This window comes from Lepidothrix coronata, unplaced genomic scaffold (assembly GCF_001604755.1).
Source record: "Lepidothrix coronata isolate B3197 unplaced genomic scaffold, Lepidothrix_coronata-1.0 Scaffold166, whole genome shotgun sequence".
Taxonomy (NCBI): domain Eukaryota; kingdom Metazoa; phylum Chordata; class Aves; order Passeriformes; family Pipridae; genus Lepidothrix; species Lepidothrix coronata.
The window spans coordinates 1,607,162-1,628,289 of NW_016690346.1; positions in this window are offsets into that span (position 1 = coordinate 1,607,162).

Sequence of the window (21,128 nt, forward strand, 5' to 3'; positions counted from 1 at the left end):
AGGGCGAACACTCACACATACTACATTTGCAGATAAGTAGTATGTTTTCTGAAAATTCAGTTAAACAAACAAACAAACCAAAAAAGCCCTGAATCAAGGAGACCCCACTGGAACAAAATGCTTTGCTGTGGTTAAACATGTCAAGCACAGTCAGCTGAGAAGCTGATTTCCATGGGGCACATGGAGACAGAACATGTTCGTTCTCACCCAAAAATAACCCTGAGCTGAAATGTGCTATAAAAAGGAGCCTGGGGCAGCCTTCCTGTCCAAGGACCTTTCCACTGCAGAGAGAACATGTCAATTCTCTTCCTTGGAAGACTCCCTGCTCCTTTATCAGAGAGCAGGGTGGGGCAGGTATTATGAGAACACAAAGTTACTTATTGTGCCTGTCTGAACTGGGGGAATGAAGCCCTGAATGCCCACCCCCACTCCCCCGTACAGCCTGTGGGAATCAGCACGTAGGTGCTGGTGGGCTCTGTGGGGAGTACAGTCTGCTTATGCTGCCTCCATGGCACAAGCAATGACTGTACACTTTAAATGCCTTTAGGCATTTACATTTTCAGAGCCTTGGATTATGATTTATTAAATTTACATGTGAGGCAAAGTAAAGAACAACACAAAAAAGCCAAGGAGTGGGGGAGGGCTGTTATCTACCAAAAGTGTTTTCATGAAAGCTGCCCAAATTCTTGCTTATAGAGTGAAATAGTTCTTGCAGCTTCTGCTCTGTAGATGTGTTTAGGCTCAGGTCGTAGAGCATGTGTCATGAACAGGGCCTGGGACCTGAATCTGCCTGTGTGCACCTCAGTACTGAGGCTTGTAATCTTGTCCCTTATGTACAGCTGATGTTAAACCAAGCATGATTGTTAAAAACAAGTGTCTGTCCTCCACCCAAACCCACCAGGGTGGTAGGTTAGGCTACAGTTGCCCAAAGTCCTGTAGCAGCACAACGAAGGGCTAGAAATTTCTAGTGGTAACAGGGGCAGTAAGGAGTAGCTGGGGACAGAAATTAGAAATGTCCTACAGCAGATCTGTCACAACAAAGAAAGTTTCTAGTATGTTTGCTTTCCAGCTCCACAGTCTCCTCCCCTTCAGCTGTTTGTTCCTCTCTTCCCAGTCCCTTGCTTTACCCAAAGAGGACTGTGTGCTGTCAGCTGCCTGCTCCCTTTGAACTCAGTGGCAGTTCCCTGCTACAGAAGCTCTATTTGCCTGCTGAGAATCTACTTGCTGTAAATTACATTACACCCTCAGAGTAATCTAAATTATTTTAGAGATGCCCAGTGAAGTTCTGGATTTTAAAGTCATGACAGCAGTTTAAGGGATGAGTAATTTCCTTTCTCCTTGGAGTACATGTTTAGCTCTGTGCCTTTTAGCATGTATCCATACTGCTAAGCTGACTGGGTCAAGTCTGACTTCTGAGAGCAGGCTAGTTTAATTCCCATATTATTTACGTGCAAGTTGTATGTTTAGGATAAGCTGCAAAGCTTTCCACAGTGGGATACTCCACCACTGTCAACACTTCACTGTGTGTCTTAATTCTCATTTATGTACTCTGGAGTGATAACACTGGGTGCATTGCTGCATAAAACACTGCTTGATATATATCCACAGCTTGGACCTCCCACATTTCAGTGTAAATACATTGAACATCATCTGACTGCACTCTAAAAGGGGCTGGAATAGGCTACAAACTACTCAGGTTATGAAAGTTAGCATTCAAACCCTCCAAGAGATCTGCTCTCAACTCAGACTATGGGGTTCATCCTTAGAGCTTGAGACGAGAATTAAGCTCATTTAACAGCTTTGAATTCCATCATGATCCTTCATTGTGGAAAAGACACAATAAATTTGTTTTGTTATGTGAGTTGAATTTGTAATTTGTAATCCTACACTTCTGTTTTTCTCAAACTGTAGAGACATATAATGCATTGATTTCAGATGACATCTAATAAATGCACAGTTTGTTGAAATCATATCTATTTATTTCTTTATTTAGGCAGTTTAGACTAACTTAAATTAGTGTTTACTTCTTTCCTTCTCTCATGACAGGTATTAGGATGACAGAAGCTTGTGTTCAGGCTATTCATACTAGAACACTTTCATATCTGTCATGTTTTTCTTCTCCTTCTCATGACAAAATGTGTGGCATGAAGAAATGCCAGTGATCCATTATTTGTTTTTTAACAGTAAATCCAGTCCAGTGCTTGTAGATGGAAATTTTACAGGAATAACTGTCCAGCCAGGAGCAATTTGTCATTGAGTAGAAGTTGTGCACAGCTTTCTCAGATGCTGTGGTCAGCTTTTGATCCAGGGAACTCTTGGGCATGCCTTCATGATAATCCAGAACATTGTTTCATGTAATTTTTACATACATTTACTATTTTTAAAATTATTTAGATATTAGTGTTTATGATCTTGCTTTCCCCTACCACCGTGCTTATAGAAATGATTTATGGTGGCAGTTATTTAAGGTGTATTCTCCTGGCTCCTGCTGGCCTTGGAAAAACAGCGAGAGTTTTACAGCAAATCTTCAGAATCCCGCCCAATTAAATTCTGTGTAACCGGTGTCCTCAGTCTGCTTTATGTTCCTTGTTTCCAGTCTATAAAAAAGGAATGTTTGAAATGCAGTGCAGCTAGCTATCTGTAATTTATAAACTTGCTAAAATGTTTAGTTCATCTTGAAGTATCCAAAGTTGTGATATAAAAAAAGAAAATCTCAGGCTAGTGCCCTGGAATACAATTTGTCTGCTTACTCTGGCTGTTCCATGCACTGGAGTTTCTCTGGGTGAAGCTGCTGTGATGGTTCTCTTTTAAGGAAAAACGTTAGGCAGAGTCCCCCACCGCCCCCCCTTCTGAATTTGATAACAGTGTCCTTTTCTCTTTTGTTTATCTGTTTAGGTGATAATCATAGGACTGCATGTGATAGCCCATGACACCACAGCTGTTTGCAATTCCACTTTCTGTGTTTATGCAAGTCCTCTGAGATTTTGGTGAGGGAGCATTTTGAAGCCAAAAAGAGTTACCCTGTGTGAATTTGGTTTGCAGTGTGCCGTTTTTTATATATTTTTAAAAGTTCTTTTATTCTTGGAAGAATGGGGATAAAAGTGGGGAAAAAACCCTCTATTTTGGGGGCAATTTATAGAGGTTTTTTTACTAATATTCCACGAAAAACACAAAAGTGTTCACATGCTTGGAGTAAATCCAAAAGTCTCCATTTCTCTTTGAACAAGAATGATACATTCTTTCATTATCACCTATGGTGTCTGAGGCACTTGCCTTCAACTTCTTTACCTCACTGCTTAAAGACACTTACATATCACAAACTTGTAAAAAATAATATTTCTCAAGTTGGTTTCTTCAAGGAAATGAGTAGTTGAAGAGAAGAAAAACAAGTGCTGGGAGGAGGAAAGTGTTACAGGAAGTGAAATGCAAATTCCAGGTAACTGAAAGAAAAATGCTAACCCAGTCCATGTCCTGCTTGTGAGTTACTGTTCCAGTGTTTGGGGGTTTTGTACTTTTTGTTTGGTTTGGGTTTTTTTAAGGATGATCTGTAATGTAAATATGTGTCTTACCATTCTGCCCTCCCTTGAATCTTTCCTGTCTAGGTTAAAAAAATAATTCCTAGAGTTTATAAACACAAAAAGCTTTTTCTTCCCAAATCTCTCAGAAGTGCAATAAGCACAGCCCTTCAGTTCACAGTGGATGTTTTCCAGGCCTAATGATATTTATAACACAGGTGCAGAGATGAAGCTGAGGCTGTAAGATGATTCTAGGTGGCGAAGAAAAAAAAAAGTACTCTGCAATCTGCTTTCCCCTCCCCCCCCCAAATGGTAGAATCTCTAATGTAATCTACTCTGACTCCTACATGTATTTTGACTGAGGAATGGAGATATGTAACCATTTTTAATATTCTGTAGGAATGACCAGTTACCATCCACGAAAGCATCAGCCAAGGACCTGAAACAGGTCTATAGCTCTTCTCTGGCATTGTGGGCTCATACTTCTAAAAAGCAAAGCCAGAGAACATTAGGATGAAGAAAATAAGTCAATTTACTTGTTAGGAATAAAATTATGAAGACATAATTTTCTGGATCTGAAAACTGTATTCCATGAGAAAGATGAATTAATATCTTGTAGGACTTTGCAAAGGGAGAATGAATTAAATTAATTAAACAAAATATCTGATAACTAGACAGGAAAGGCAGTGCTCAATAGAGTTTTCTGGCCAAATTCTAACACATAATGCTTCCTAAAACATTGATTTTTTCAATTTAATTTTAAAAATGGTTCAAGAATTCAAGCCTTAAAATAGGCTAGCTTTTTTAGCTAGTATAGTGGGTAGTATAATTATTTTCTGAATGGACCTCTGCTGTAATCTGGTGAGAGTTTGTATTTATTTTTTTGCTCTGAGAAGGAAATGGTTTTGAATAGAAAACAATATGTCAATTGTACTCATCTACAGTAATAAATACAAGGCAAGATAACTGGCAGAAGTAAGATCTTTTATTACAGCAAGTCATACAGTTGGAAAAAACAGACATTTGAATCTAATATGTGTCTTTTCACAGCACTTCTATGAGGTCAATATTGTCCCCATTTTATGGTAAAAGAAAAAAGGACCAAGATGATTCCCTTCCCTCAGGCAAAACATTCCACTTTTGTGACATCTGAAACTGCAGAAATAACAAAATATCTGTTCTTATGTTCTTATAATTCAGTATACCACTTTCTACACATGCGCTGTAAATACATGTGTGCTGGATTCTGCTTGAATGCTATAGCATGTTCCTTCCCCAGAGTAAGTGCTCTCTGCTCTCTTTTTTTGTCCACAGCCTCCAGGCTCTCAGTAATATTTGGGAAAGGGAACATGGCCTTTTCCACCTTCTGCTACCTTGGTATGTATTATCTGTACCAAAGAAATTATGCTGGCATTCCAAAGGCCGTTTTTTAATGTTGCTGACATAACAAGTCATTATTATGATTATTAAACAGCCAAAATCCTGTAAATTCAAAATTTACAGAGTTCTTAAAAAGGTAAGTGAATTTGAGTTAAAGGAAAAACACTGCTGCTGTAGCACCACTGTTCATATATTCTGTAGTTAAAAATGTCTTTTGCCTCTTTTAAGACAGACATTAATCAATTAATTCAACATATCTAGAGTGTGATGATTTAATTTTAGGGGGCAACAAACAGGTAGTTTGTTATTATCAAGGGTTTATAAATAACTATATCTGAAGTTTTCTAACCTCAGGTGTCACAAAAAAAACACCAAAAAAACCAACAAACCCAAACTCAATCATGTTTTTCATCCAGATCTGTGACCTTGATAGCCTCTATGGGCAGATGTCCCTTAAATCTGAGGAATGGAAATGGATGTATTTTAGAAGCAGCAATTTTGCATTAGACATTTTTTATCATCCAGTGAGTATTCTTAGCTGAAGTATGTCTTCCCTTTGTTTTACAGTCATGTATCCTCACAATCCACAAAGCAAAAAGACACCTGAAGGTGTCTTTAGTACAACTCATTTTATCTGAATGGAATGATTGAAAAGGAATATGTTTGTGTATGGGCAAGAAGCTGACTGACTTACCTGTCTCTGGCAACATAAACTAAACTCAGTCAACTGGAGATAACCACTAAGTGCTAATAAAACCTTACACTAATCAAGTTTATTATTGTCTATATAAATTTAAGAGGAGAAAAGTGACCCACTCATAGACTAATGTCTTATTTGACAAATTTCTGATCAGATCAGTATGCACTATACTTCTACAAAGCACATCAATATAATTAGCAGAAATAAAATGTAAACAATATGTTAAAAAGTGGACAAGCATCAGTAAATATTATTTTAAAGATGGAAAAGTAAAACCAATATTGTATTTGGGATTAACACTTCAATCAATAGAGCCACAGAAGCAAATTGGTAGACTTTGGTAACACTGGGGGGGACCAACGATCTTACAATCAGGTTCTGTGCATCATGGCAAGAAAAAAATACTCTGTAAGGAACTTGTTTTGATTTGAGATATTTTCAGAGGGCTATTTTAATTTAATTAATGAAAAATCATAGGTTAATTGCCTTCTGCTTTAATGTGAGGGTATTATGCATGCAGGCATATTTTATTTATATCTTGCCTGTTTGATGTACACAATCAATTCAAAAAGGGATAATGAAGAAGTGTTCTGCCCTGTGTAGAATAGTAATTAGGGACTCTAGTGCAGGTTTTTTTATTAATTGTGCAATTCTGTAAACATGTTTGACATAATGCTGAGAAAAGCATTTGTCAAATTTTGCTATTCTTCTCTCTTCTTCCCATCCCTTCTACCTCCATCGTATTTCCCCTTTTAGTCAGAATACATGGTATGCCATTAACCCTCACTGCCTCAGCAGCAGTTTGACTTCTGTATGACAGCTGTATATGAGTCAACAAGACATTGAAGAAAAGCTTGAAGAGCCTATGTTATGAGGAGTATGTGTATCAATAATAGAAGTGTTAAGATTTGTAGGCTTTGGAAGAGTCTGTGAAAGACACAGAGCTATAATAAGGTGCTGCATCTTATAAGATCAGCTGGGATATATTGGGCTGAGCAGTCACTGGGGCAACGGGAATACCAGATCTTCTGAGCTGAGGCTATGCAAACTATCTGCAGGGTATGGCTGAAGGAGTATTTGTCTTGCTGAAGGTAAAATGAGTGTTGACAAGATAAATCTGGTCACCTAATCTTGAGAAGTACAAGCCCTCACTAAAGGGTTTTTTTCTGACATATTTTTCAAAGATGGAAGTTAGAGACAAAACAATTAAATGAGGACAGAGAAAACACACTTTGAGTCTCTAATTCTCTTGAATCACGTAGGGAGGAGGGGAGCTGTTGAATTCATTGCTCCAGTGCATGCTGGAAAGTATGAGGCAGCAGGGCAAAACAGTACTCGAGCTCATGTGTGCATATGCATATGTACATTCACTCTTGTCTTGGTAGTTGGGAATTGTGAGAACAGGAAATAGTGCCTGGTCTCAGCAACTCTTCAGTGGTCTTCTGAAAGCATTCAGTGGAAGGATTACTTCCAATACCAAAGCTGTAGCATAGCTGGATACATGGCCTCTAGTCAGACCTGCACTCAGCACTGGTGAGTCTGCACCTCGAATCCTGTGTTTAGTTTTGGGCACTTTACTGCAGGAAAGATATTGATGTGCTGGAGCACATCCGGAGAAGGGCAATAGAGCTGGTGAAGGGTCTGGAGCACAAGTCTTATGGGGAGCAGCTGAGGGAGTTGGGATTGTTTAGCCTGCAAAAAAGGGAGCTCTGGGGGGACCTTATCTCTCTCTAGAACTACCTGGAAGGAGACTGTAATGACAAGAGTAAATGACATCATATAGGGCCAGGAGAGGTTTAGATTTGATATTAGGAAAAAATTCTTTACTGAAAGGGAGGGGGGTCAGGCATTGGAACAGGCTGTGCGGGGAAATGGTGGAATCACCATCACTGGAAGTGTTCAAAAATGCATGGGTGTGGCACTTAGGGATACGGTTTAGAGGTGAACATGGTGGTGCTGGGTTAACAGTTGGACTTGCTGATCTTAGAGAGTTTTTTTTTTCAACCTTAATGATTTTATGGTTCTATGATTTTTAGACCTATGGGAAATGAGAAATCCTAAAAAATGTCTTCTTTTGGAGCCTTCTTTGCCTCCCTGACATCCTCACTTTTTGAAAGCTGAATTAATTGGCATCACCTCCGGGAAAGTCTTTGTTGGTTTTGTTGTGACTCTGTTGTGTAGTAATATGATGGCAAAGACATTTCCAGGATTCTGATTCTATGGTTGTATTTATACACATTCATGTAGTCTCCCTTCTATTATCTGCTAGGAAAGGAACTGTAAATAATCCTAGGTTGTACCTATTCCACTGTTCAATAGACCCTCACTAGTGGGAGCAGGCAGCCAAGGTATCTTACATATATAGAGGACATGGATGTTGAGATCACGGGTGTCTTGCAAACTGCTGTTCTTTTGCCCCCAGAAAACATATGCATTGTTTAATTCTTTCATTTTGTTTCAACACAGTATAATCAATTCCTCACTCATGATGAGCTTCTTTTAAGTACTCAGATCCCAGAGGAAGTTTCCTGTGGCTTTTCTTGGAAAAACCATATTTCTCACAATAAAGTCTGGTTAATTCATTCTTACTAGGCTGTTGTATTTGAAAGATTTCAGATGCTATAAATAAAGGCTTATCTTGGATTTCTAGCTTACCTTTCTAAGGAAATATCTAAAGCTTTTTACAGAGCTGAAGCTTGACAATCACTTGAACTAGTGTCATTCAAGGGCAAGACCACTCTTTTTTCCTGTGGATAAAAAAAAATAAGACCTGTTAAATAAACACTAGTGGTGAGAAACCCTTATAATCTATCGACGTTAAATTACCAGCAGTGATTATTTGGGAGGGACATGGTCATCTGATGTTTTCTGACTACAGTTCAGTGAAACTTCCCAGCAAAGACAACAAACTAGGTTTGTGTGATTAAAAGGAAATATTAATCAGAAAGAATTCATGAGGACTAGGTGTCATGACTTCCTTCTGATGAAAAGAGCCAAAAGTTCATCTCAATACATAGATAATAAAGTTGCTGAACAGAATTTCTCTGTATTTCTAGTTCTTCAATTAAAACCGTGGGTTTCCTTAAAACTGCTGTCAGGTAAATTAAAAGAGAGTGCACATCCATTGAACAATTATTTGAATAATCTACATTTGAGTTTGTTGGATTTCTGACTGTGTACAATTTATGTGATTCTTGCAAGTGATCCCTTCTGACCTGAATTCTAGTGATGTGAATATGAATTTCTCACCCATCTCCTACCGGGCCTTATAATCTTCTTTAATAGCTTAGGCAAGCCCCTAAAATTTTAGTTATCCATTTTGCCATCAGTCAAATTTTCAAGAGTTCAAGTGAGGCCTATTAGTGGACATGAAGACAGATCATTGTTCAGTATGAAAAGACCACCCCCAAAGGATGCCAGTTATTACCCACTTGGGTATAAAATCATCTAACCTGAAATTATACAAAATGATTTCTCTCTCAAATACAATAACTTCTGGCTGAAATAGAGCATCTATTTTTGGAGTATTTATTTTCTTGGTTTAAATTAGTGACAGAGGAACCAATGCAGATCTAAGTAACTTTTCTCTATTTTTGTTTTTCTTTATTTTAAATTTATCTTAGATCTTATTTTAACACTGCATTGATTCAGCAGACGTGACTAAACTCAGCCTCTTTCTGTATTTTTATCTCCTTAGCTAAATAACTTTACTAGATCTGAAATCTTCATCCTCCTTGAGTAATTATTTATCATATTTCCTACTGAATAGTATACTCTAAACTGAGTATCTTTAACTTCTCACAGTAATCAGATTTTCTAGTTACTGAAATAATTCTTGGAGCTCTCTTTTTGCATTCTCACATATGATAAACTTAAAGGCCATTGCCAGTTAGAGGATTTTGCTAATTATGTCACTGTAGTGTAAACCGCTCTCAGTCTCTAACTGATGTTCCCTTGATCCCTCAGCCAAGGGCCATATTTACTTCCTTTGCTTCCATGAAACACTATGTTGATTGTCCTGACCCCAAAGTCCTTTTCTGAACTGCTTTCCTCTTTCATAAACATCATCCATAATCCTGATTTTTAGATTCAGTGTTATTAAAATACATATAGCTGAAATAAGCCATTGGCAAAATCTACCTCCAAGATTTTCCTCTTGACTGTTGAATATAGCACTGGACTAAGAAAAAATTACTGTCGGAAATATTCCCAGGAGATGATGCTTCCCTATTTAAAGATTTGTAGATTTAACACTTTTTAATTCATTTAATCTGTTGTAGATGAAGCTGATAAAAATTTCAGAAAATAAAGAGGTTAGCTAAGACTCAGATGGAGAACTACTAATTCTGTCAGAATGAATCAAGGCTGAGTCAGAAGCCTTTTAGAAGCTAATATATACTATCCATAGAGCTGTCTTGGACAGTCAAATTTGTAGTCTCATTAGAAAATAATAAAAACTTTGTCTGACATCATCTTTTTTTCCATTGTATATGGGCATACAGCATAGAGCTTCTTTTCATACAAAGTTTATTAAATGCTTTTGCTGTTTATATATCATTACTGAAAATATTACCATACTGATATAGTATTATGCTTCATCTAGTAATATAGTATGAACTGATACAACAAACTCCAACCTAAATGACACAAAGGCTGTTTGATTTTGATATTTAGTAATTTAAGAAAGGGGAGAACAGTGATAAAGTAAAAAAAAATAGTTCGATAATGAAATTAAACAAAATTGCTCTGAAGTGGGTTTGTTGTTGTTTCTGTAGGAAAAAGGAGAACCATCAGGAACAAGTCTAGGAAAACTTTAAAATGCTGCTTTCTGGGGACAGTCAAGCAAGAGGAGAGCTGAAAAAGTCTCTGAGCTTGCTGGGCTCTGTTTAGAAGCCTGTGGATTGATGGGGTTGTGAACCCCTCTGAGGGGTAGGTGTTGTGAGCTGTCCCAGCACTGGTAATTAGATAGGTTCAGCAGTCTTTATGAGTGGCTTACGTTTACTGATTAATGTTCCACTTGTGCACAGATGTGATTTAGCTTTCTGCTGAATAAACACAACATGGGGATGGAAAGGTGATAACTGCCATACTCAGCAAAAAGAAGGAGCCTATAAATATGCCAGTGGGTCAATAGAAGTGATTTCATTCTGCCTTCACAAGACTGCTGATGAAGTCTGACAGGGAGCTCTACTTCATTAATGCATCACAATGGTGAAGAAAGCCTGAAGGGCAAAAAGAGCCACCTGCAGCAGATTGGAGCCTGGGCTGCAGCTGTCAGAGAACAGCCAGGGAAAAATGAAAAGGGCTGCAACAAGGAAATAAAGAGGATATCATAGGCGGATAGGGTGTGTTTTTGCTCCTGCCTGAAACGGTTGATAGGGGAGGCACAGTGCTCAGGGCACTGACTGCAGATGAAGCTGTATTGCGGATCAGAAGCAATTCATGGAGGAAGCCCTGGCAGTATGAAAGATGTTTTGGTTAAGGCACTGAACAGAAAGCTCTAAGGATGGGTAAATGCAGACAAATTTAATGATTTATTAAAAAATAGGAGTGTCTAATGAAGAAAAATTGCTCACAGCACAATAAGAAAAAACACACTTGTGAGAAAGCACTGGGAGAAGTATCAGATAATCAGATAATTTAGTTGAGAAGGGCTGATATGCTTGCTCTGTTTCTAAAGGTCTTTCCATAAGCTTCTGCTTATGTCTGGCTTCTCTACTGGCTTCCCAATCTCTGAAACTACAGTCCCTGCCCAGTCTGAAAGGAGTATGTTGCTGGATAATGAACCTAGTGCAGAGAGTGACAAAAAAGGAAAAAAAACAAGGCTGTGATGGTCATCCACTAAAAATAAGCTCCCTTAAAGCCATCCATGGACCTGGTTGAAATTGCACAGTAGTGATCTACCTTAGCACACAACAAAGCAGAGAACTGAAAATAGTCCCGACAGTCACTAGAAGCCATTGGACTTCCTCAACCTGTAGGTCAGCAAGCACAGAGAAGCCTATAAAAAAGCTACTTCACTTTGTGATGTACAAAGAGTGGGAAGTGCAGAAATGAACAAATCAGGACAGGTGTTCGGCCAGGACTTAGGCAGAAGAAGTTGATCCATACTTCTGAAACTTTGATCTGACTCAATCACATCTGCTTTGATGTTTTCATGTGGGCATAAGCCCAGAGAAAGCCTAAAACAGTCTGACTCTCCTGAAAGCAGGATTAAACCCACATTGACTCTGTCCCCTTACCTGTTTCCCATTCCTTGCAGCTGAATCCCGTCTCTAACCATGGGTCTCATCTGGATCACAAGAGAGTTAGGCGTCTGCTTGTTAGGTGTCTGCTTTATTTTATTGAATTTTTTATTAATTTTCCTTTTGTGTTCCTATCCTGTTTGCACAGTGGCAGGAAGGAGGTACAGAGAGTTTTCTTAGTGATCCTTTTGAAGGCTTTCAGAAAATCCAAAAATTTCTTATTCATCTTATACCCTGCTGGGCTGTCTTTCTCCATCACTGTGGTTTCTATACAGATAATTATTACTTGCAGACAGAAGTAAATTACTTATTTTCACTAACTGAAAAGATTTGAACTTTCAGCAATGTGTTTCAAAATTATTTTTTCCATCTCCAACACTTGTAACAGGACAGAGGCAAAAGTTGAATCTATCACCTGTGGTACTGCCAGTTTTCCACAGAAAAATGCCACTGTTGTTACACTACGTTTCAAATGAGATGGCCTGCCACAAAGCTGACTTCCTGAGGTGAAAGAGAAAATCCTTAATATAAAGATATTACACTAGAGAGGAGGCCATTGAATATATTTTTGTACAAGTCACAGCTTGGGAGATTAAAATTAGAGGCACTTAGAAAAATGCTTATAATCCACAGAGGGCAGAGATCAGTATTATATAGTCCTAAATCCTCCCCAGCTGACTGTTCCTCACTTGGCTATTCAGTGACTAATGACATATTCAGATGACACAGCTTGAGCTGCAAACACTTACGAGGATGGTGAAGTCAATAAAATGAACTTAGAAAAGCTAAAAAGAGACGAAGAACAGTCACCAGGCATGTCTACCATTTCCTTTGTGGAAGGGAGGAATTAACTCTCTATACAGGAACATCAGTCCCTGCTTTGCTAATGGGTTAGGACTTTGTAAGGGAGAGAGCTGAAGCCTCCACCTGAGCATGGTTTGTTAGGCTTTGCCTGTAAATGAGGCTAATGGGCCCACAAGGTCACTGGTGGAAGGAAGTTTCCTATGGGCTCATGCCCCACGGAGCAATTCACTCCAGCAATGTCACTGCTTTTCCTTAAGTCTCCTGGGTTCAGGAGAAGGACTGGGTCATATCTTGACCTCTCTTTCTTTTGAGATCTCACAAGACCACCATGGCCCAGGCAAGTGACAGCACCCACAGATATGGAAAGTATATGGCAGGGAGAACCAGTGATATGATGGGTGCCCATCCCCTTGTATGACGGGGTAGTGATGTGGCAAACTACATGCAAATGCTTCTATTAGGAGCTCTCTACATTCCTCCATATCAGTCAACAGATCAATGCTCAAGGGAAAGTGGTTTCATGTAAAGGCCCTTTTGAGCAACGTCTCTCTCAAAGGAGTATCCTGGGGCTGGGGTGAGTACAGAAATCCTTGGCAGGGTAGATCAGTATAGTTAAGATTCATATAGATGCTAATGGAGTTCAACATCTGTCTGGCAGCTTCAGTCATCTTTAGCAGTCTTCAAAATAAACAATCTGGACCGTGAAACAACTAGATCAAAAGCCAGCAAACTCAGTTAAGTTACAGAAACCATTGATAATCAAGTAGTGTCACAAGTCTGACATCTGACTTAAGCAGTTGCTCTACAAGAGCTGCTGTCATGGAGATGCAATCGATCAGTCGTTCTGCTTTCAACTTATACTTGGAAAAAATAACCCAAACACTGGATCCCACTGGTTGCCAAAGCAGCCAGGCTTTCCAGCGGGACAAATGCATTGTGTGCAGTGCAAGAAACAGCATTCCTGTCACTGTGCTCTGAGGATGAGATATTACTTCAGCTCATAGCTTTGTGTGAGGGTTGTGTGTGCCTATGGTTATAGAGCTGCATATTGCTGATCTTGAGATGCTGCATCTTCTCAGGTCTCTCTGCCATTGAAGCACGAGAATCCCATAGCCTTGCTTGGAATAGACACAAGATACATGTGCCGCATTCAGAAGCTGATGTCTCAAAACACAAACTGCATCCATTAACAAAATTCATCCACTTATGAGAAGTGAAAACCCCCAAGACACTGTTCTGGAGGCTCAGTGCAGCGTATCTGCATTCCCGGCTGGGATTTGAACTCATGTGTCCCAGAGGCACCAAGTCAATACTCTAAAGTAGGTGCATTAGAACTAAGTGCCACGTTGGCTGCTGCTGCTGCAAAGCCTCATATAAATATTACACCTCAGTCTGCAAGGCACAAAATGCTTGGTTTCTGAGTCTATTAATATATGATGTGGATATGGTATAATTAAAATAGTTTTGATTTTCCTATAAATCCACATTACTAATAAGAATGCAAACCTTTTCAACAAATGGCAGTTTTCACTGATTAAAAATGGAGTTTGTGTTTTAAGCGATATTTATGGGTTTACTGAAATTAATTATTATTAGATTATTGAGCTACAAGATAATTAAGAAAAGTGGTTTTACTGAAACACACAAACATCAAGGAGTTTACATGCATATGATGTCTTTTGGGTTTTTTCTTTTTAATATCTGGAGTTCTTGTATCCGCTTGCAGACTAGAAAACAAAAGCTTTTTGTTTTCATTAAAAAAATTGAACATTCCAAATTATTATTCTATATGTTGAGGTCTTGAAGTGATAACCTCTGTATTGTACAATCTTTTGTAATCTGGAACACTATTGCAAAGGTATTTTCATTTACCCACTAAAGAATTAAAAGTTGATGTATCCATAGAAAATGAAGCTGAATACCTCGGCCAAATTTTGCATATGAATATTGATGCCCCCTCTGTGTTGATTTAGAACTGTCTTAATGTTTTTAATTTTAGCCTTCACAAGTATATGTGTAAATTAGTACATGACAAAGCTGCATGCAATTTGGATGCATTCTTCATATCGCTGTACTTGTGGAGAACTCAGTTCAGTTGCTCATACCTGATTTTTTTTTCTTAAATTGCTTAGTTAAGGCTATTTTGTTTTAAATCTGAAGGAGAAGTTCTTTAATACTTCGTCTTGCACAAGATTTTTTCAAATTTCAGAGCAGCAGGAGAAGCTGTGCCATGGTAATCAAGCCTTTGAAGTGCATTTCATGATTGGTGTGGGAACCTATAGGAACACTGGAATACTGTTCATGGAGGGTATGTGCTTTTTATTATTCTACCCCAGTTTGCAACAGCTTTGAATGTGGAGCTATGTGTATTAACAAGTGTTTTGTTTTTGCGTCCCATATACAACAACTGTGCAGTATCCAAAATTTATAGAACCTTCTCTGTAGGGCAATATCATCACATTGTTTACCCGAGATTTTCTGACGTAAAAGAACTGGTAGGTCATAGAACTTTTGTTATGCATTCCTGAGAAATTTGAAATCTTCCAATGTCATGCCTCAGAGTACCATGAAAGTAATTTGTTTTTCCAGTATATTTTAGTGGGAGGGAAGAGTGTTCAAGTGAAGAACCCTGGAAGTGCATGAAGAATTCTTAAGGGAGCGTATCTTAACTGGAGTGTTTGTCATGTCGGCCCTGTGATATTTAAAGTCCAGCTGCCAAGCTTACATGTAAGGTAGTTTCTCCTCCATAACTCCTGGATCAGTGATGCTCAGTGGTAGCACCGGTAGGCTCGTGGCCATGGTTAATCTTGAATTTCCCTCTTTACTTGATATTGAAACAAAGAAGCATCTGCTCTGAACAGAGTTAACAAATGTGTGGAGAAGTTGAGGACATTTCAAGTGAAAGTGTTATTTATTTATCTTATCTCAGAATATAGTCAATAGATGTCATCACGTTTTCCTCATTAAGTACTTCCTCATTTACAGGCTATCGGTTTCCTATCCAATCTTGGAGCCAACCAGTATCAAATACCAAATGATCTTGAAGTTTACAATTAGGTAGAGTAAAAATGCTGGAAAAGGGAAGAACCTCAATAATTCCATGGCATCAGAAAATTAAATTTCTGCAATAACAAATTATGATATAATGAGGTCGCATTAGAGGAATGAGAGGCCCAGATGCCTCAATGATTTAATCTGTCTCATCCTGTAGGCCTGCACCTAATTTTAATGAATATTTTGATAGATAACATATTTGCTTCAAAATAGGTCTTTAAAGACAGTTGTGAGAGTATTATATTTTAAAGATGTTATGATAGAAATTCATTTCATTAACTGCCTGATAAGAAAGAATTACTCTACAAATGCTCTGGTATCAGCCATACTATTATGACCCATCTGCTCTTATTGAGTGAAGTGGCAGTAATATATCTTTATTGGTCTCTTCCTTGAATGCTGTAGAGGCTCATTTTCCTTGTCTAATGAAAAGCCAAGTGACACTAATAAAACAGGTACTGTATATGCCTGAACTTCAGCAGAGAAAACAGAACATCAAGTAAAAAGCTCTGTAAAGAAAAGAGTCAGGTGTAAATATAAAAGTGAGTCAAAAAGAAAAGAGAAAAATAACACTCAAATCAAGAATGCTGGTTTGTTTATTTATTTTCTATTAATCAAATATGGGTTTTGATATAATGGCAAGGATTTGTTGCCCTTTTGAGGAGAGTTACTTTTCAGTTGGGGAAAAATGGGTCTTGTTCACTGTTTATTTATTTATATCACAGCTCTGGAAGCTTTCCCTAGCTACTGTGATGTTACCTGAGGCCCAAATATAAGGAAATCTATTCTGAGTGGTCTCAGGTAGGATGTGGTAGCCCCTCTTGTTTTTGTCTGATCTCTTCAGTCCTGATGTAGTGAAAGAGTGCTCATCACTTTGTTGCTGTGTAATTGTCATGCCATTCCCAAAGTCCACATTTTATCTCGTGGTGCAGTTTAGCTACACATTTTCAAATACATTTGCTTTTAACAGAAATGGTAATGATACAGCAGACATGCAGACACACCAAGTTTAGGTAGTTGTATTTAAAAAAAGAGAATTTTGCGTGCCTTCTGAAGGGACATGCACTTCTGATCTGCATCTGTTGAGACATATGCTGTTCCCATGCATATGAACACGTCATTCCTTGCAAGAAAATTCAGAAGTGGCCAAGAGCACCTAAAAATAAGACTTATTTTAAGAATAAATTTTGGTGTAGTCTATTGAAGGCTTTGAAAATAAACTCTGACCTGACTTCAGGGAGAAGCAAATAGAGCAGAGCAAATGTGTGTTATTATCTGGACTCCTTGTCTTTTTGGAAATATGTTTGAACTATACAATAGTTCAAACTCTTGTATCATGACTAGCACTTCTTCTGATATGGAAGACATGATAAGGGTACCATGATAAAGATCATAATCTCTTAAAAAACTGTGTGTGTCCAGGGCATGTTTTCTGTACCTGACATTTGAGAATTTAAAAAAAATTCTCCTCTAAATGTCCCCCTAACCTCGGTAATTTGGGGATTTGATTTACTGCAAAAAAAAAAAAAATAGAATTTTCTAAATTATTTAGATTTTTTTTTCTCTTTCTAGATCCAAATGGCTTAGATTCAATTCCTTATTCATGTAATGGGGATTTATATAGTTGGCTCTTAACTGTCCATGTAGAAACTTCAGAAATTTATAGATATATAAATATCTATAAACAAAATAGAAAATCTTGAAAAAATTGGTGAAGCTTGACAGCCAGGAAATTCCTGAGCTAAAGTACCTTGCAGTCTTGTGTCTGCAAACTGTGTGCATGTACTATGATAAAGTCTTTAATCCACATAATCCACAACAATTTTTCTTCATCCTCTTCTGGAGAGTGGTCCCATATGTCATTTAATGCTTAATGTCCAAAGGCTGCACTGAGCACGAACATATTCCTTTTTTCAGGGTCTTTTATCTGATTCTGATATCTGTGTCTTTTTTCGTAGATATTAACAAATTATTTATACAACACACCAGCCAGGTAATAGGATGGTGTCTCAGTTTTACAAATTGGGAACAGAGGCACTGAGACTAAAGCCAAAATTGCCCTATATCAATTCATTTTTAGAGGCTAATTTTCAAGACTAGAACCTAGTTTTTTCAGTGGATTCTGCTGCCTTTTATGTGTTCAGAGCACAGTTCACATCAAACTTTTGCAATTATTAGAGTTCAATACTCCAGCTGTTTCAGATTGGGCACTCAGAAAATGAAACAGGAGTGATCACAGAGAAAGAGTTTGCACAAATGCTATGATCAGTATCACACAGAAAAACTATGATCTAGACAGAGAAAAAAATCAGAGATCAAGCTGATAGTCAAGGGACTTAATCAGGAAGACAGTTTTCCTTCTGGAAATTTTCATCCTGTTTCACCTCGTGTGTCCCTGTCTCAGAAACCAGCCAGAGATGGGAGTCCTTCACATAACTGTCCCCTTCACTTTGATGCATCCTTAGGACATGATCTGTCCAGTAAATTGCATGAGGCAGGAGTACTGCAGATGAACGTGATATGCTGTGTTTATCACATAAAGTTGTACAATTAAATATACTCTGATAACGTACATGTGTCTCTGCAGGTTGTAGGTTATCCATAGACATGGGTTGAGGCATTTCATAATTTTGAGTTCTTCACCTTGTAAACTTCCCAAAAGTGTGGTGGTTTTTTTTTTTTCCTTCTTAACAACAGGTTTCCAAGTTAAAAAAAAAAAGTTCTCTTCTGCAATCACATCAAGCCCATTATTCCTTTCCCTCTCTCAGAATCAGCAGAGACTTTAGGTAGCAAAACACAATTGTCTTCATCCATTGACCTATCAGTATCTTTTAGTAGCCCTAGATCAGGAATTTAAGTGTTTACCTAGTTTCTTCCTTTTCCATCTTTCTCATCTGTACTGCGTAGACCTCTTAATCTGATTCGGAGTCCACTAGCAAGGTCCAAAATAGGATAGCTGGGAGAATTAAATGCAAAATATAGTTGAAATAAAGGGCTCAGTAGGAGGTATGAGCTTAAGAAGCTGATTTTAAAAGTTGATTCTGACAAGGAAGTTGCACCGACTTTGATCCTTTCAGCACCTTGAACAGGCACATGATTCTGCAATTTGTTGTGGCAGCAGAAATATGGCATCCTATGTCAAAGACTGCAAGCCTCACTCTGTCATTATTAGCTTACGAAAGCTAATAAAAAATTCAATATCTGCACACTAATGGCAACACTGAAAACAAGTTTATGATCACAGCCTTGTCTCCCTTTACTATTAGTGCCTCAAATAATTTTCTTATTCATTGAGATAGAGGCTGCAGCTGAGGACATGCTTGTAGCATAGTGGGCCTTGCTGCTCAGCCTGTGATCTTCCTGGACCCTCAAACTGAAGGAATAAAAAAGTCACTTTTCTTAATTTACTATTCTACTATTTTCTTACCTCTTTGATATTGATTCTAGAGTATACATACTTAATGTCTCAGACATTCTTCTCACCAACATTTTTTCTGCTAGCAATTCTTCCCTCATAGTTCATTGTATTGTGCATTAGAAACTAAATTTACCTTGAACATCTTGTCTCCGAAGCTTGTGAGGTTTGTCGTTCATAGGTTAATGCTGTAAAATGAAACTGACAGAACTACGTAGGTGCTTGGATATCTGCCTGAGTGTGCTGTTTATTTGCCCTGATATCACGTTCGTGTTTAGTTAGCGAATTTGCCTTTGGGTTGTCTTGAAGGAAGAATTTTTCTGTCTATACACCCTCTTGATGACATTTAATCCATTCTGGAGCTCCCAATATGAGTGGTCAGTGTTGCCTCTTCTTTCTGCTTCCTCGCTTGAGTACACAGAAGTTCAACAATTTATCTGCATTTTGGTGCATACATGACTTCATCTCCAGACTGTTGCACAGAAAATGTGAGTACATCCCACCAGCTCGAACTCAGGCAGAATATATCCATCCCTTTAAACAGCCTGAAACTTTACTTCTTGAGGTAGAAGTGACATCCTTTAATATGATTTCTGAGCATTAGCTTTTTAACCGTATTGTTCAGAAGACAAATAGACAGGAATGATACGAACAGCCAAAATAATCAGTATCAGTCCAGTAAAGTGTGACAGCTCCTCTCTGTGATCTCTCACCGCATTATGGGAATAGAAGCACACATTCATCCAGTGCACATATTGTATATTAACTGACGAGTTATTTTTTGAACAAAAACAGCATTCCCAGTGTGTGTTTGCAACTCATTATATCTAGGAATGAAGCCACATACGCTGTTAGAGTTGCATCTGCTACAAAATGCAACAGCTTGTCAGCTTTCTGTTTGCTGTGTGTACTTCAGTCTGGTGCTCTTCTGTCTGTGTTGGACTCATCTTAGAATCTCAGCCTTGTCAGTTTCTCTGTGGGGTGAAACAAGAGCTGCATTGGAATTTTCTCTTTCTGCCCCTCCACCTGGGGCTTTCAAGGGGATTATATTGGACTGGGGAAGAAAACCAAGACCCCCTAAAAAGCGTCTTCATTTAGAAGAAAAATTAGATCATCAGTGCACAAGGGAAAATTTACTTCACAGAAACCAGGCTGTACTGCAGTGTGGCTCCCTCCCAGCAGAAATCAAGGCAGAGGATGCAGGAGCATTCCTTTACCCAAGCCATTGCCAGGATATGCACACAGAACTGGGATCCTAGAAGAGTTCCTGGGTCTGTCAGTTTAGGTGTGACTACAGTACAGCTCCAGTCCCTGTGACATTTCCTCCCAAATACAAAAAGTGACTACTGACTCTCACACTAATGACTTATAGAATCACACTATCAATGAGGTTGGATGGCACCTGTGGAGACTTTACAGTCCAGCCCCGCTTCTCAAAGCAGGGTCAGCTATACCAGGTTTCTTATAACGTGGCAAAGATGCGTTTTGGGTATCTCTACAGATGAAGACTCTACAACTTGTCTGAGCAACCTGTACTACTGTTTGTCCACTCTTGTAGCCAAAAAAAAAACAACTTGTTTTTAATTTTTTAAATTTGGCTTGTTATCTCTTTTCTCTTCAGTGTGTACCACTGAGAAGAGTTTGGCTTCGTCTTCTTCACTCCTTTCATCAGTCCTTTACACATTGTTAGGATCCCCCCACTGAGACTTCCCTTCTTCAGGCTCTCCTTGTGTATCAGACGCTGCAGTTCCTTCTGTAGCCCTTGTTTGAAGTCTCTTCATTATATTCATGTCCCTTTTGTGCTGGGGAGCCCAGAACTGGACCCAACATGCTAGATGTGGTTTCATCACATTGCTGAGCAGAAAGGAAGAATCACTTCTCTTACTGTGCTGGCAAAACTCTCCCTAATGCAGCCCAGGATGATGTTGACTGCCTCTTCTATGTGGATGCCTTGCTGGCTCATGGTCAGCTTGTTGTCCACCAGGATCCCAAGGCCTTTCTTTGGAAACCTACAT